The sequence below is a fragment of the Coptis chinensis genome, chromosome 3, assembly GCF_015680905.1.
Source record: "Coptis chinensis isolate HL-2020 chromosome 3, ASM1568090v1, whole genome shotgun sequence".
NCBI classification, from domain to species: domain Eukaryota; kingdom Viridiplantae; phylum Streptophyta; class Magnoliopsida; order Ranunculales; family Ranunculaceae; genus Coptis; species Coptis chinensis.
The window spans coordinates 27,249,866-27,263,482 of record NC_141458.1 but is presented as its reverse complement, the minus strand read 5'-3'; the positions used below and the strand labels follow the sequence as shown (position 1 = coordinate 27,263,482).

General features: G+C 34.8%; 1 long non-coding RNA gene across 1 annotated transcript; it reads right to left on the bottom strand.

Moving 5' to 3' along the window:
* Window positions 1-1,772: 1,772 nt before the first annotated feature.
* LOC147508932 (uncharacterized) lies at window positions 1,773-2,398 on the bottom strand. The gene is made up of 3 exons (XR_015216468.1): window positions 2,221-2,398; window positions 2,070-2,137; window positions 1,773-1,848 (listed from the first exon to the last, which is right to left on the bottom strand). It is a non-coding gene; the product is annotated as an uncharacterized LOC147508932 (long non-coding RNA).
* Window positions 2,399-13,617: the final 11,219 nt, after the last annotated feature.

Genomic DNA, 13,617 nt, shown 5'->3' with positions numbered 1-13,617 from the left:
ACCTGTTTGAGAGAGTTATTGTCAAGCTTTAAGCACAAGAGATTGGGAAGTGAACATAAAACTGAACCTGGCCATTCTTTTATCTTATTCCCGGACAATATCAAAGCCTGCAAGTTTTTGACAAACACTGAGATGAAACCAAAGACATAAATTTTGCAAACATATTTTTCAATCAATTTTTGAAAAATCTTCATTGGCACAGAGCTTCGCCAAGCCAAGTTAGCTTGGCATAACATTCATATTTGACACCCTAGAAGAAGTAGGTTGCTAAATGCAGTGATTTCCAATGCATGGGCAACTTCTAAACAGTTTGCATATCAACCAACCATTTTTGGAGATTTATAAACATCAAATTGATTAGCAATAAAATTGTAGTCAAAGTATTAGGTGTGAGCTAATAATAAGCCTATCTGGAAATCCTCTAGAGAATCTATTGACTAGGTTTTCCTTCACAGTAGCATTGTTTTCAGATACATGTGTGGCTCGATCTTCTGCGGGATGGGATAAAGTGGGTAGTTGTTGATCGGTGAAGCCACCTTACAAAAAATATAGTGATAAAGATATCTGAAAACATCAAAACCTGGGGAAATAAGGAATGTTATCATATCTGTAAAATCCTTAGGTAAATGTGTTGACTACTTGTCCTTTCGGAGTAGCTCTGTTTTCAAGATATGGAAGGTATTCATAATGGAACTACTTTGCTCTTGACAGTCCATAACTTTCTCTAAGGTAACTACGTATGGAGTTTTTCTTTTCTTCTTTCTTTTATACTGGATCAGTGAAGGTGAAATTATAACATAGATAATCAAAGTACGGTGTTGTCAGAATAAATATCCTACAACAAAAAGTGAAAAATAGAGAAATATATTTTTCTTTTTTGAAAAATACCATAGTAGAAACTACAGTACAAGCGTGGAGTATTTTCCAGTGTGGCCAAATTGGATTTGGTTAGAGGGGGAAATAATATTTTTATTTTTCATGATACTCTCACCAGGATCATACTAATATACATTGTGGTTGATCCTCAAAACGATCAGATGATGTCCCTTTTGGCTATTCCCTAATAAATTTTATCAGGAAACATGAATCAGACAGTTTCCAAAACTACAGATTATGTATACCCTATTATATCCTATTTACGTGCTAATACCGAATCACCGCCTTATTTACCTTGAGAGAAGCACGTGGAGACAAGTTCCTTTGGCAGCTCTTGAATTGAATTTCTAGAAAGATCAACCTTCAAAATGTCATCCGATTCCCATACTTCAAAGGGGATGGTGATCAAACTTAACCCACTTAAAGACGATTGCGAGATCATAAAAGTAATATTTGTTTAGACAATTTAACTATTTAATCAATCAAGTGTATTAAGCTCTCAACTAAGTACTGTTAAAGGGCTCTTTCTGGGGTCAAGAGAAGGGTCAAAATCCCCTGCCATTTATTAAGTACAGATAGAAGAAGAAAAAAATGAATTTGCACATGCAAATGCAATGACATGCCTAAGCAATTAAACACAACATTCAATGACTCCACAGAACAAAACCAAGTAGCATTCTGAATTGGTTGAGTGATCACAGCTTTCAACTATTGTGTTCATAAAATAAAGTATGTTGCAAGTGCTTTCGAAAATCATCCACTAAGAAAATATATAATGATAATTCTGACAGTTTGTTGCTTGCACAAATCCATATGACTGCTAGGAATACACCAGTACCCACTAGAGAACTCAATACCCTGTAATAGAATATAAGAATGTATAACCTGGCATACAGACCTTGGTAGAGATAGACAATCTTGCTGCACTAGATATGGTCTCTTCTTTTGCAGGAGTATCGGCAGCTCCAAACTCTACATAGAAAAAAAAAAACAATATCAATTCATACAAAACTAAAAGCAGTAAATTTTAAAAGAGGAACAACTGATACTGGAACTCACAATTGAAACTTTTCAAATACTCAAATTAATCACAACAGTTAACTAAATAGGAATTCTAGACATGTAAAGGCTTCAAATTTTCAAGGAACCGATCAATAGCCCAAAGTTGAATATGAGATATCAAAGTCAACTACCTTCTCCAGCTGAAAGTCTACATCGAAGATACTTCAAAAAGGCTGGGGTAGGTCCTGATACAAGTGAGCTAATAGTAAAATTGAATTAGATATATAACAAATTGATCCAATACAAATACTAAATCAAGCAAAATCAAGAACTGGGTCAAACCTTCAATTGAAGATGTCGTTTTCGCTGCTGAAAAACGAGATGATTTAGAGAAAGAAGATGACTTCCAGGAAAATAAATGGGGCGATAACATAAAGAGCTCAACCTGAAGAAGAAATGGGGGAGACAAAAGAGAGACGACCTTATACCTACTCCTTGCCGCCTATATCTGTGATGGAGAGAGAGAGAGAGAGAGAGAGAGAGAGAGAGAGAGAGAGAGAGAGAGAGAGAGAGAGAGAGAGAGAGAGAGAGAGAGAGAGAGAGAGAGAGAGAGAGAGAGAGAGAGAGAGGCTTTACCCTAATGATATTTTGATGAATATTTCACAATGATACATTTCATTTCATTTCGTGCTCCTTTATTTTTCAAGAGATCAACGGATACAAAAACACAGAATTACATCAACGGTTAAAAAAAAAAAGAAACATGACTGTGGCCAAAAACTCACCTAAACTCAAAACCACATACGTAATTGGCCACAGCTGCTAAAAGCTTTAGCCACGGCTAAAGACTGTAGATACTCTGCCACAGCCATAGACCGTGGCTAAAGCTAACTTGTACCTGTGGCCAAAAGTCATTTTAATTGTAGTGGGAGTGAAATTTTAAGTTCCCCCTAAAATGAAATAGAGGCGGGGAGAGAGGGAAACAAGTGTTTTGGGGATGAAAATTTTGGAGCGGAAATGATCGACTGATTGAAGCTGTCCATGATTATTAAGACTGTGATGGGTCGTCCCTTTCACTTCTTGAGCCGTCAATAGTAATACAATTGTTAATAACCGTCATTCCTCAAGTGTAGCCCGTGTCTTATATTTCCCATTTTGACGTAGTGTTTTAGTTGTCAAGCCACGTGCCCACGTGGGAATCTCGAGATATAAGAGTATAAGACACATCTTAATTTATACTGTTGGTAAAAGTTGCGCTCTAATTTAATGAGAAAATGATCTCCCATTATCAGGACTCAACATATACGTCGACATACAAAATTGACATACGGAGTTGACATACACAATCCTACCTATCTACATAATGACCTAAAAGCTGATTTTATAGGGATGTGATCTCCACAATATGGAGATCATGTCCACAAAAAATCATCTCCTTTGAACATGTCTAACCCTACCAAAAATTGAGTTCAAATTAGAAATTTATCTGACGGTTCAGAATTTTTAACACTCTTTTGATAAGACTAGACACATCCGATTGAGCTGATTTTTTGTGGAGATACTATCCATGGTAGGGAGATAATATCTACAAAAAATCAGCCCTTAAAGCAATGTGCAAGTCCACTTTTGGATTGCGTATGTCAATTTTGTATATTAAGATATGTTTTAGAGAAAGCCTTCTTTTGTGTCAATGACATCTATCTCTGGTCTTCTGAGTTAAGGACTTGACTTCCAACTTTCTGGTTTGGATTCCTTGACCTTTGACTTTAACTTTGACTTTTTTAGCATTTTTTCATAGCAGCTTCGAGTCTTCATAATAAGCGTAAATAAGGCTCTTTTTGATGCTAATACGCAACTTTTATGATTAGTGGTATGAATTGCTCTATAACCTGAAAAAAACAATAAAAACTATGAGTTGTCTTTTCATTAAGTGTAAGAAGGGATATAATGCAGTAATATAAGGGTATTAAAACACACATTTGGGAGCTGATTACCACCCCAAATAATATTTTGCTTGTCCTCAAGTGAAGATGAGAGAAAAACTAAGATCACAAATGAGTGATTTATTATAAGTTATACTAATCACGTTTTGTGGAGTGTGATTGTATTGACCATATGCAACAGGGCCTTAAACCACTAGGAATTCCCTAGTGGACGAGCTTTAAGTCTCGTGAGAGTTTTCCAGTGAAGGTACTCACAAACTTCTTCTATCTAGTACAAATGGTCTTGTTTCCTTATTTATTCTCAGAAGTCTATACATCTCATTAGTGGAGAATACAGACAAGTTCCTTTGAACTTAGAATAACATATGTACAATAATTTAATCATCTAAAGATAAATGTACAAAACATGAGGAATGAAATGCAAAAGCCGAGTCGTTTCCAAAACTTTTGGAGAGCGTCTTTAAGGTGGGTTCTCACAGGGGTGTGTTACAATCACAACTCTCTGATAGATTCACTCAAATTTCATTCTTTTAAGTGCAGTGGACACTTATATTCCTCACATACATGAATGACGTCCAAAGAAAACCGGGGTCGATTGATCATGCTTACCACTTACTATCACACTATCCTATTCCTAATTGAGCTAGATGTCTTTTATTAGGAGTTACGGGGTTAGGGTGATGGTTTAGAAAGAAATTGGAAGGGAAAAACAAAAATATGATAAGTTGAGAAATTGGGTCTTCAAGATACTTGTAATTAGATAAAGAACATCATTTTGTTCTTTGCTTCTAAATTGTGATTTTTTTAGCCCTTTGGCTTTGTGAGTCCATATGATTTTGAAACTTGGGAGTTCTAACTTTGCTTTTGTTTCTTTTCGCTTTTGTTTATGATATCGTCTCCTTTTGATTTTGAACTTTTGGGAGATTTGATTTTTGACTCATTTGATTTTTTTGGAATTTTGGTTTTTGATGGTCTTTCTTTTCTTTTCTTTTCGAAGCAACTAACTTATCTATTTTTGTACAAGGTATTCTTTTCTCTTTTTCTGATATCCATCCAATTCTCAACTCGTCAGCTGGGTAAACTTTTAATTGTGTGTTGTAATGAGTTAAGAATTTATGGTGAAGAATAAAAAGGCTTTTAGAAAATGGTGAAGGCTCAAGAGGGGTAACTAGAGGAGAACTATCTTTTTGGGGTTTTAACATTTATTTGGCTATATCGATAAAAAAGGGGCCTAAATTCTCTCCTAGGATATGGCGTGGTGATCAAGCAAGTGGACGTGTGGTCTTTCTATCCAGACATCCTTTGTGTCATCACTCAATAATCATTCAGATGATGTTTTTGGCTAGATTCTCACAGGATATGGAACTTAATTATTCTAACCTTGGTCACGGAAACTCACTGCTATATATAATCAAATGCTTATGCATGCCATTCATGAAAAGATGTAGAAACTATTATACGTATATTAGTCTAAGTTCGGAGAACAAGTCCTTACTTTATTGCTATAATGAGACTTCTAAACTTTTTATTCATCATGGAAAAAGGAAACAAGACTTTTAATACTAAACAAAAAACTATTTTTGGTCTTTTTTGATTTTTTTTTGAAAGGAAGAAATATACTACTATATCTAATATAGAAAATGCATAGTTTTTGCAAAATGTTACTATACCACCCCCAAATAGAAATATGCTTTGTCTTTAAAGTATAAAGAGATAAGGAAAGAGATTACCATAGAAACATGAGCAAAAACGGTGATACACCTGTATTATATTCTTCAGGATGAAAATACGTCACCCCCAAATAAGTTTGGGGCGTGGGTTGTTTGATATAGAACAAGAAATACATGGTTTATTGCACTAGGGGTAATTATTCTACTATGATTTTTTTTTGAGTTTTCGTATTTTTGAAAACGTATGCAATTGCAGAAAATGAATTTTTTTAGCATGATGTATTTGTATTACCTTCTACTTATATATCAAATTCCACAAGAAAACAAATAACACAAGCATATAAAATTACACTACTAGTGATAATTATACATAATTGCTTAAAAGAAAATAAACTGAATATAAAACATAAACTATAACTATCTATACGGACACTAGGGACTTGCCTAGTCAGAATCCGTGCGTGACTCGTGACGACGTCGAGAAGATCCTTCTCCTTGAAGACGTCGAGTCCTAGCGTGTCTATCACTACGCGGTAGTGCATATTTAATGCTTTGCAATATTTTAGTGACACTGTGCAGGAAACGTTGCTGCTCCTGCTGGAAAGACTGCTGCTCCTCTTTGAGGTTCTGTTGAATCACTATAATGACTCCTTGTGTTTGCCTGAGCTGGTGGATGTGCTGGTGCAGAATCCTCTGGCCTCCATGGAGGAAGTGAATTCCATCCATGGGTTGAGTGAACTGTCGAGTAACACCTTCAACAAAGTAATCCACTTGCTTGGTAGGGCGTGCTTGCTCGACGGCAGGTGGATGCCAGAATTTCTAGACGTAGTGGGCATAGATAGGACCTGTGGTAGCATCCTTGACCTCCACTAGAGCATATGTAGCCTCAAACCTCACTGTTGCATGATCCTAGTGACCAACACTGGTAGAGGGGCGGTGGACCTCCTGGGTTTGCAGAGTTGGTCCCAAACGAAGGTAACGATGCAGAAGCTGTTCTTATGCTCTTGAAGAATCCACAGGATGTGGAATATTGCCTTACTAATATCAAAAGGCTTGGCTGAGCCTATCAAGTTGTAGGCTATCCATTAAGATACTGCCAACTGATTTCTTCACAGTGAACTCTGAAACGCGCAGTGTGACTTGGGATTTTTCATCCCCTCGAGAAGTGATAAACGTAAAAACAATGCGTTTACATAATCTTAACTAATTATGCTAAGAATAAGTAAACTATTTGGATTACACTATTTATCAAAGTTCTACTCTCAATTATCATTCAATAATGGGAGTCAGAATTCGTTCCACTCCTAGTTGCTTAGACATAATAATTTCTCTAACTTAAACAATCCTACAATATCAATGAGAGCAATGGTTTAATTATATTAATATGGTGAAAATAACTAATTAAGATGTTCTAAATTATACTATGGCAATTTAATGAGAAGATGTGAATGAGAAGAAGAGTATTAGGGGGATTTGATTCCACATTGATTAATCCTTAATATGCTAGCATAGATTTGTTGTAATCCTAATCTTTATGTTTTCACATAAAGGTTAGATCTTTTTAATCCCTAATTATTTATGGCATCTCTACCAACTAATAATTAGCATGTGAAGCAATTGAAACCTGTTTTTATGGTGAATTAACTACCTTCTAGAATGGAATATCTTACTACAACTATTCTATACTAACACATCAAGTCTTCATCAAAGCTTCAATCAAATCCCTCTAATGGAGGTTTAGCTATGAATCATGAGACTATCATAAACAAAATAATAAGTAGAAGAAGACATAATGAAGAACTACTTTATTAAAGATAACTTGAATTGAATTAATGGTGACTAGGCTAATAAAACAATAACTAGGGTTTAAAACTAAAGAAGAAAAACTAATTTATTATCTAATTGGTTATAGCTAATTAACTAAAGGGTCAGAGAGTAAGAGTTGTGCCTTAGTCCTCTTTATATAGGAGAGGGCTAGGTTTACAATTTCGTGCATGGGCTTTGGAGCTATGTTTTGGGCCATTAAATCAAGCCCAAAACCTAATTACTTAAGTCCAAAAAAGATTTCTCTAATAAAAATTACTGCAATAGACTTTTCGTCCACTTTTACTCTTTTGATTGGGTCAAAGTTTAGACCATTATAAATCTCTTTCCGAGATGGTTGTTTTAACATATAATAGGACCAATTCCGAGGTTTGAGTCCAAATATACGGCCTACGGAAGTTATGTTGACATTTATGTTCTATTTCTGCCTGCGTTGACTTTGACTTTTCAGCTTTGACTGGGCTTTAAAAATATTTTTTCTCCTTGAAACTTGGGCTTTAATCATAGAACTTCTTAGCAACCAACTTTTGCTCATTTCTCTTGCAAAAGTGACACATTTCTTCACATATTTGACTCCAATACCTGAAATACATAAACACACGTAAACATGACTAACTCTTATTTAATATAAGCATAATTGGTCTAAATGTAATATTATTAAGGGATTAAAACTACAGTTTTGGTCTCTTATCAAACCACCCCCAAACAGCATTTTGCTTGTCCTCAAACAAATATAAAAAATTAAAATAAGTGACCAAAAATGGAGTTCTTAACTAATCTCGTTTCGCCGAGTGCAAATTGTATTGACCATATGCAATAAGGCCTTAAACCACTAAGAATTCACTAGTGGACGAGTTATAGCCTCGTGAGAGTTTTCCAGAGAAGGTACTCACAAACTTCATCTATACTACAACGACTAAGAAATAAAATGATTGTTTTCTTATTTATTCTCAGATATCTATACACCTTACTAGCAATGAATACAGAATAATCAATTCAAAATCTAAGCTAATACGTGCATAATAATCAATCATCTACGGATAAACATATATATAATGAACTATGCTATGAAATGCAATAATAGGTCCGTTTATGAAACTTTGGAATAACGTCCTTAAGTAGGTCCTCACATAAATGTCAAGACAAAAACACTCTGATTTTTCCACTCAAGTTTCGTTCACTCCAGTGCGCAGTGGGCACACTTTACCTTACAAACTCAATGACGTACAAGGAAGCCGAAGTCTATCAAACACATCTGCCACTTACTATCATACTAATCTATTCCTAATTGAGCTAGATGTCTTTATTAGGTGTTGCGGGGATTAGGTGATGGTTTTAAAAGGAAGGAAATGGATATTCAAAAGGATAAGTTTGAGATAATAGGATCTTCAAAATATGTAACTAGAGAAAACCTTGTTCTTACTTTGCTTCTACACTTTGTTTCCATCCTTAGCCATTTTTTTCTTTTTCTTTTTCTTTTGGCTTTTGACTCATTTGATTCTGTTTTTGGAGTTCTAACTTTTTATTTTATTTTATTTATTTTATTCTTTTCTTTGGATGGAAACTTTCTTTTCTTTTCTTATTTGAAGCAACTGACAAATTCTTGGTGTTCCACAAGTCTTTCTCTTTTCTTTTCTTCATTTCATCTCTATTCTCAGACTCATTAAAAAATGGGTAGGTTGATTTATTTTTATTTTGTTTTTTGTAAAAGGGTAAAGGATTTGTGGTTTATGAAAAGGCTAAAGAAAGGCTCAGAGAGGCGACTAGTGGAAAATAATTTCATATAAATTTGAATTTCTGGCTATATTAATCCAAAAAGGGCCTAAATTCTCATTTATGATATGGTATAGTGATCAAGCAAGTGGACGTGTGATTTCTCTATTCGGAATTAACTTCTCCCTTGTGTCATTACTCAAATATTTCACTCATATAAGACTTTTAGGCTATATTCTCACAGGATTTATAGAATAAATACTCTAGCCTAGATTTCAGAAACTTACTGCTAATACAAACATAGATGCTCATGCAATATATTTATGGAAAGATGCAATGACTATTACCTACATATTAACCTAAGTTTTAAAAATTAAATCCTAATTCAAGTACTACGTAAGATTTCTAGACTAATATCATCATGGAGAAGGAAACAATACCAATATTCCTTTTTATTTATATATATATTTTTATTTTTTTACTAGAAAGCAAGTGCATATTATGCGTGTTTCTATGCCACCTCCAAACAAAAATATGCTTTGTCCTCAAAGTATGGAAATAAGAAAGATAGGAAATACCATGGAATCGTGTGAAAATTTTAGAACACCTGCGAAACAAATTTAGAACATACTAATATAGGTAAAGAAAAATATACACAACTCTATATGAGTTTCACCCGTTATGGGAATAACAAAAAATTAAATTTCTTGGGACATAAGCAGACACTAACAAAAAGTAAAACTTACCTCATATCCATCATTTAAGTGTTGTCCTCCTCTTCTATAAAGAAGTGAGATTCCTTTGCATCCTGCCAAGCCATGATAATTTGCTAGGCCTCACGCCATTTATCATCTACCTTTGCTAACTTGTTAAGCGCCACTTGGTCGGATGGGGTGTAAAGTGCAACCCAATTAGGTTGTAGCCTCCATCCCGGCCAAATCATCACACAGAAAGAGCATATAATGCAATTGGTGGGTCTCACAATGTCAACCCCAACCCAATCCATGAAACGGGTACAGAACTTAGGAAAGAAAAATAGCATTATGCGGCAAACTAAGACAGACATAAGAAGGTACTTATGCTTCATACTATGGGCTCGTGCTAAAGTAGACACTAAGGTCTGGGGAAGATCATAGAGCATACGTCCCTCATCTAGAGCAAGGAAGACGTCACAAGTGGTGTTATTCACAGAAGAAAAAACACCATTCCCCTAAGATATTCAGCATGATAAAGAACATAATAGTGCCCATGTTAAGGGACAACCTACCAAGGGTTACGTTATATTGACCTTGGTCCTCTATATGAAAAATTCCCGCCCCATAAGTCTCATGCAAATACTCATAGTTGTAGATGTACATATTATCAGCCATATAACCCCATAAGTTTTGGATTTCAGCAGGCATAGACAGTCCAATAGCAAAGGCCAACAAAAACTTAGTTAAGTCTATTGTTACATCATCAATGGTGACAGAGAACACTTGTTCTCCATCTGGTCGATAAAAGAACTTACAATGATCATAGAAATAAGCAATAAGTGCAGGAGAATAAGTTTCATCATCACTTACCACTAGAGGCTGCCATCCTGACTGCACAATCAAGTCGTGGCACCAGTATCCATAAGTGTCACTCTTGAGCAATTCTTCAAAGGACTGCTCCGGCATGATTCGAGGAGATTTCATAGCAACCAAATATACTACTAAACTCTTGGAAGTGAGTGTGGAAAACCCCATAAAACAGAATTGGAGGTGTTTTGAGGTTAGGGCGCGGGCGCGCTCAGAATAGCCTATGGAAGGGCACGGGAACGCTCCATTCTAACACTGCGATCCAGGACCTTGGGCGTGGGCGCGTTCAGTTATAAGGCAAAAGAGAGGGCGTGCACACTCCGAGTGCTGTTTGTGGTATGAAGTGAGAGGTATGGTGTGAAGTGTATGGTGTGCCATGTATTTATAGAGCACTAGTTTCTTAAACAAAGGTCCCCAAAGTACCCAAATTGATAAGGAAAGAGATGGAATAAGAAAAGGCTTCTAAAAACCAAAATAGAAACAGCTGAGAGCACATGCTCAATAGCAATTCTAGTTGGTTTTAACAGCCTATCAAAATAGCAATCTCAATTCTTTTATTCATTTAGGTTGCACCAAACAACAATAGCTTATTCTAGCTACACCACATTAGCAACATGCTCACATAAACTATATTTCTAAAACCTTGCAATATTAATTTCCAAAAACAAGTGGATAGGGTAAAATACAATGTTAAACAAATAATGTCACCCCCAAACAAGTCGGGAAGGTGGGATTCATGAAAAATAGATAGCATGCTCGGACAAAAATTAAACTAACTTGAAATTTAAATAACAACCAAATACATAATCCAATATTAACTACTTGACTAAACAACTGGGAATCAAATTCTACTAAAAACAGAGAAATATTCTTAAAAATAACAGTTTTTTAGCTTTAACACCCCCCCCCCCAAGATCACACTACATCCAAGTCAACTGTTATCTTTTTGGTCAATGCATGTAAAAAGACTTTATTGCTGATAAAATGTAAAATGATAGTTTTACCTATGAATAAGTAACGAGACTCAAACGTAAGTAAAACTAAAACTAAATTTCGCTTAATATTATCAAAGTTTTCTACTCTCGATGCTATTGCAATAAGTGGAGTAGAGAATTCGTTCCACTCCTAGTTCTTTAGAATTTATGTTAACTACGATAATCAGTTCTACCAAAGTCAATGAGAGTAATGGAATTGAATTTTAACTATTATGGTGAATCAACAGTCAAGATGATATAAATCAAACTATGAAAATACTAACTTGACAATATGAGGAGGAATTAAGGGAATTTGATTCCACCTTAACTTGACTTAATTTACTAACGAAGAATTGTCGTAATCCGAATTGTAATGCTTCCGCATAACAACTAGGTGTTTCTAATCTCTAATTGTTTATGGTAATCTCTACCAACTAACAACTAGCATGTGAAGCAATCAAACCCATTCTCATGGTGAAATAAATTACTTTCTAGAATGGAATAAAACATTATGAACTACTCTACGCTAATCGAAATCAAGTTTCATCAAGGCTTCATCAAACCTCTCTAATGGAGGTTTTAACCTTGAATCATTATACTATCATTTCTTAAACAAGAACAAATATAACAACTCATTATGGAATAAATTATTAAACTTTATAATCTAATTTAACAATAGTCTAAGATTCAAAATGGATTAAACTGAATTTAAAACTAATTTAGAACTAATATTATGAATACTAATTATCAAATTAAAACAAACTTATTATCAATTTAAGACAACTAAATCTAAATAAGAATTGAATCAATAAACTAAATTGAAATGAAAAACTAATACTTTATTATAAAACTAAATCTGATTCTAAATAATAATCTATTTTGCTCTAAAACTAATTAATTGAATATAAAAATTAGATCTTAACAAATTATTGGATCCTTGGCTAACTAAAAAAACTACATGCTTAAGAGCTAAGTCTTGTGTTTTGAAATAGAGGAGACCAGATCCACTTTTTTGTGCATGGGCTGAGGAGCCATGTTTTGGGCCAGAAAATTGAGCCCAAAATTCAATTTCTTCTGTCCACAGAGGCCTTTTCAGTTGGATTTGACTTCAACATCTTTTTCGTCTACTTTTGCTCCTCTGATTGGGTTAAGGCTTAGACCATTGTAAAGCTCGTTTTGAGCCGGTCATTTTGACATAAGGTAGGGCCAATTCTGAGGTCAGAGTCCTAAGATATAGCCTTCGGAAGCTCTGCTAACTTTTGTGCGCTATTTCTGCCCATGTTGACTTTGACTTTTCAGCTTTGACTGGGCTTTAAATGGGTTTTTTCTCCTTAGATCTTGGCCTTTAATCATAGAACTTCTTAACAACCAACCCTTGCTCCATTATTTCGCACAAGGGGCGCATTTCTGTATATATTCGACTCCAATACCTGAAATACATAAGAACACGATAACAATACTTACTCTTACTTATTAATCACATAATTGCTCAAAAAGCAATATTGTTAAAGGGGTTAAAAGAACAGTTTTGGGCTCTTATCAAACCACCTCCAAACAGCATTTTACTTGTCCTCAAGCAAATATGAGAAATTAGAATAAGTGACCAAAAATGGAGTTCTAACTAATCTCGTTTACGAGTCTGGACATTGCATTGACCATATGCAACAAGGCCTTAAACCACTAGGAATTCCCTAGTATGCGAGTTATAGCCTCGTGAGAGTTTTCCAGTGAAGGTACTCATAAACTTCATCTATACTATAACGACTAAGAAATAAAACTGTTGTTTCCTTATTTATTGTCTCAATTATCTATACATCTCACTAGCAATGAATACAAAAGAATCAAGTCAAAACCTAAGCTAATATATGCATAATAATTAATCATCTACGAATAAACATATATACAATGAGTAATACTATGAAATGTACTAATAGGTCCGTTTCTAAAACTTTGGAATAACGCCCTTAAGTAGGTCCTCATATAAATGTCAAGACAAAAACACTCTGATTTTTCTGCTTAAGTTTCACTACTCCAGTGTGTAGTGGGCACACTT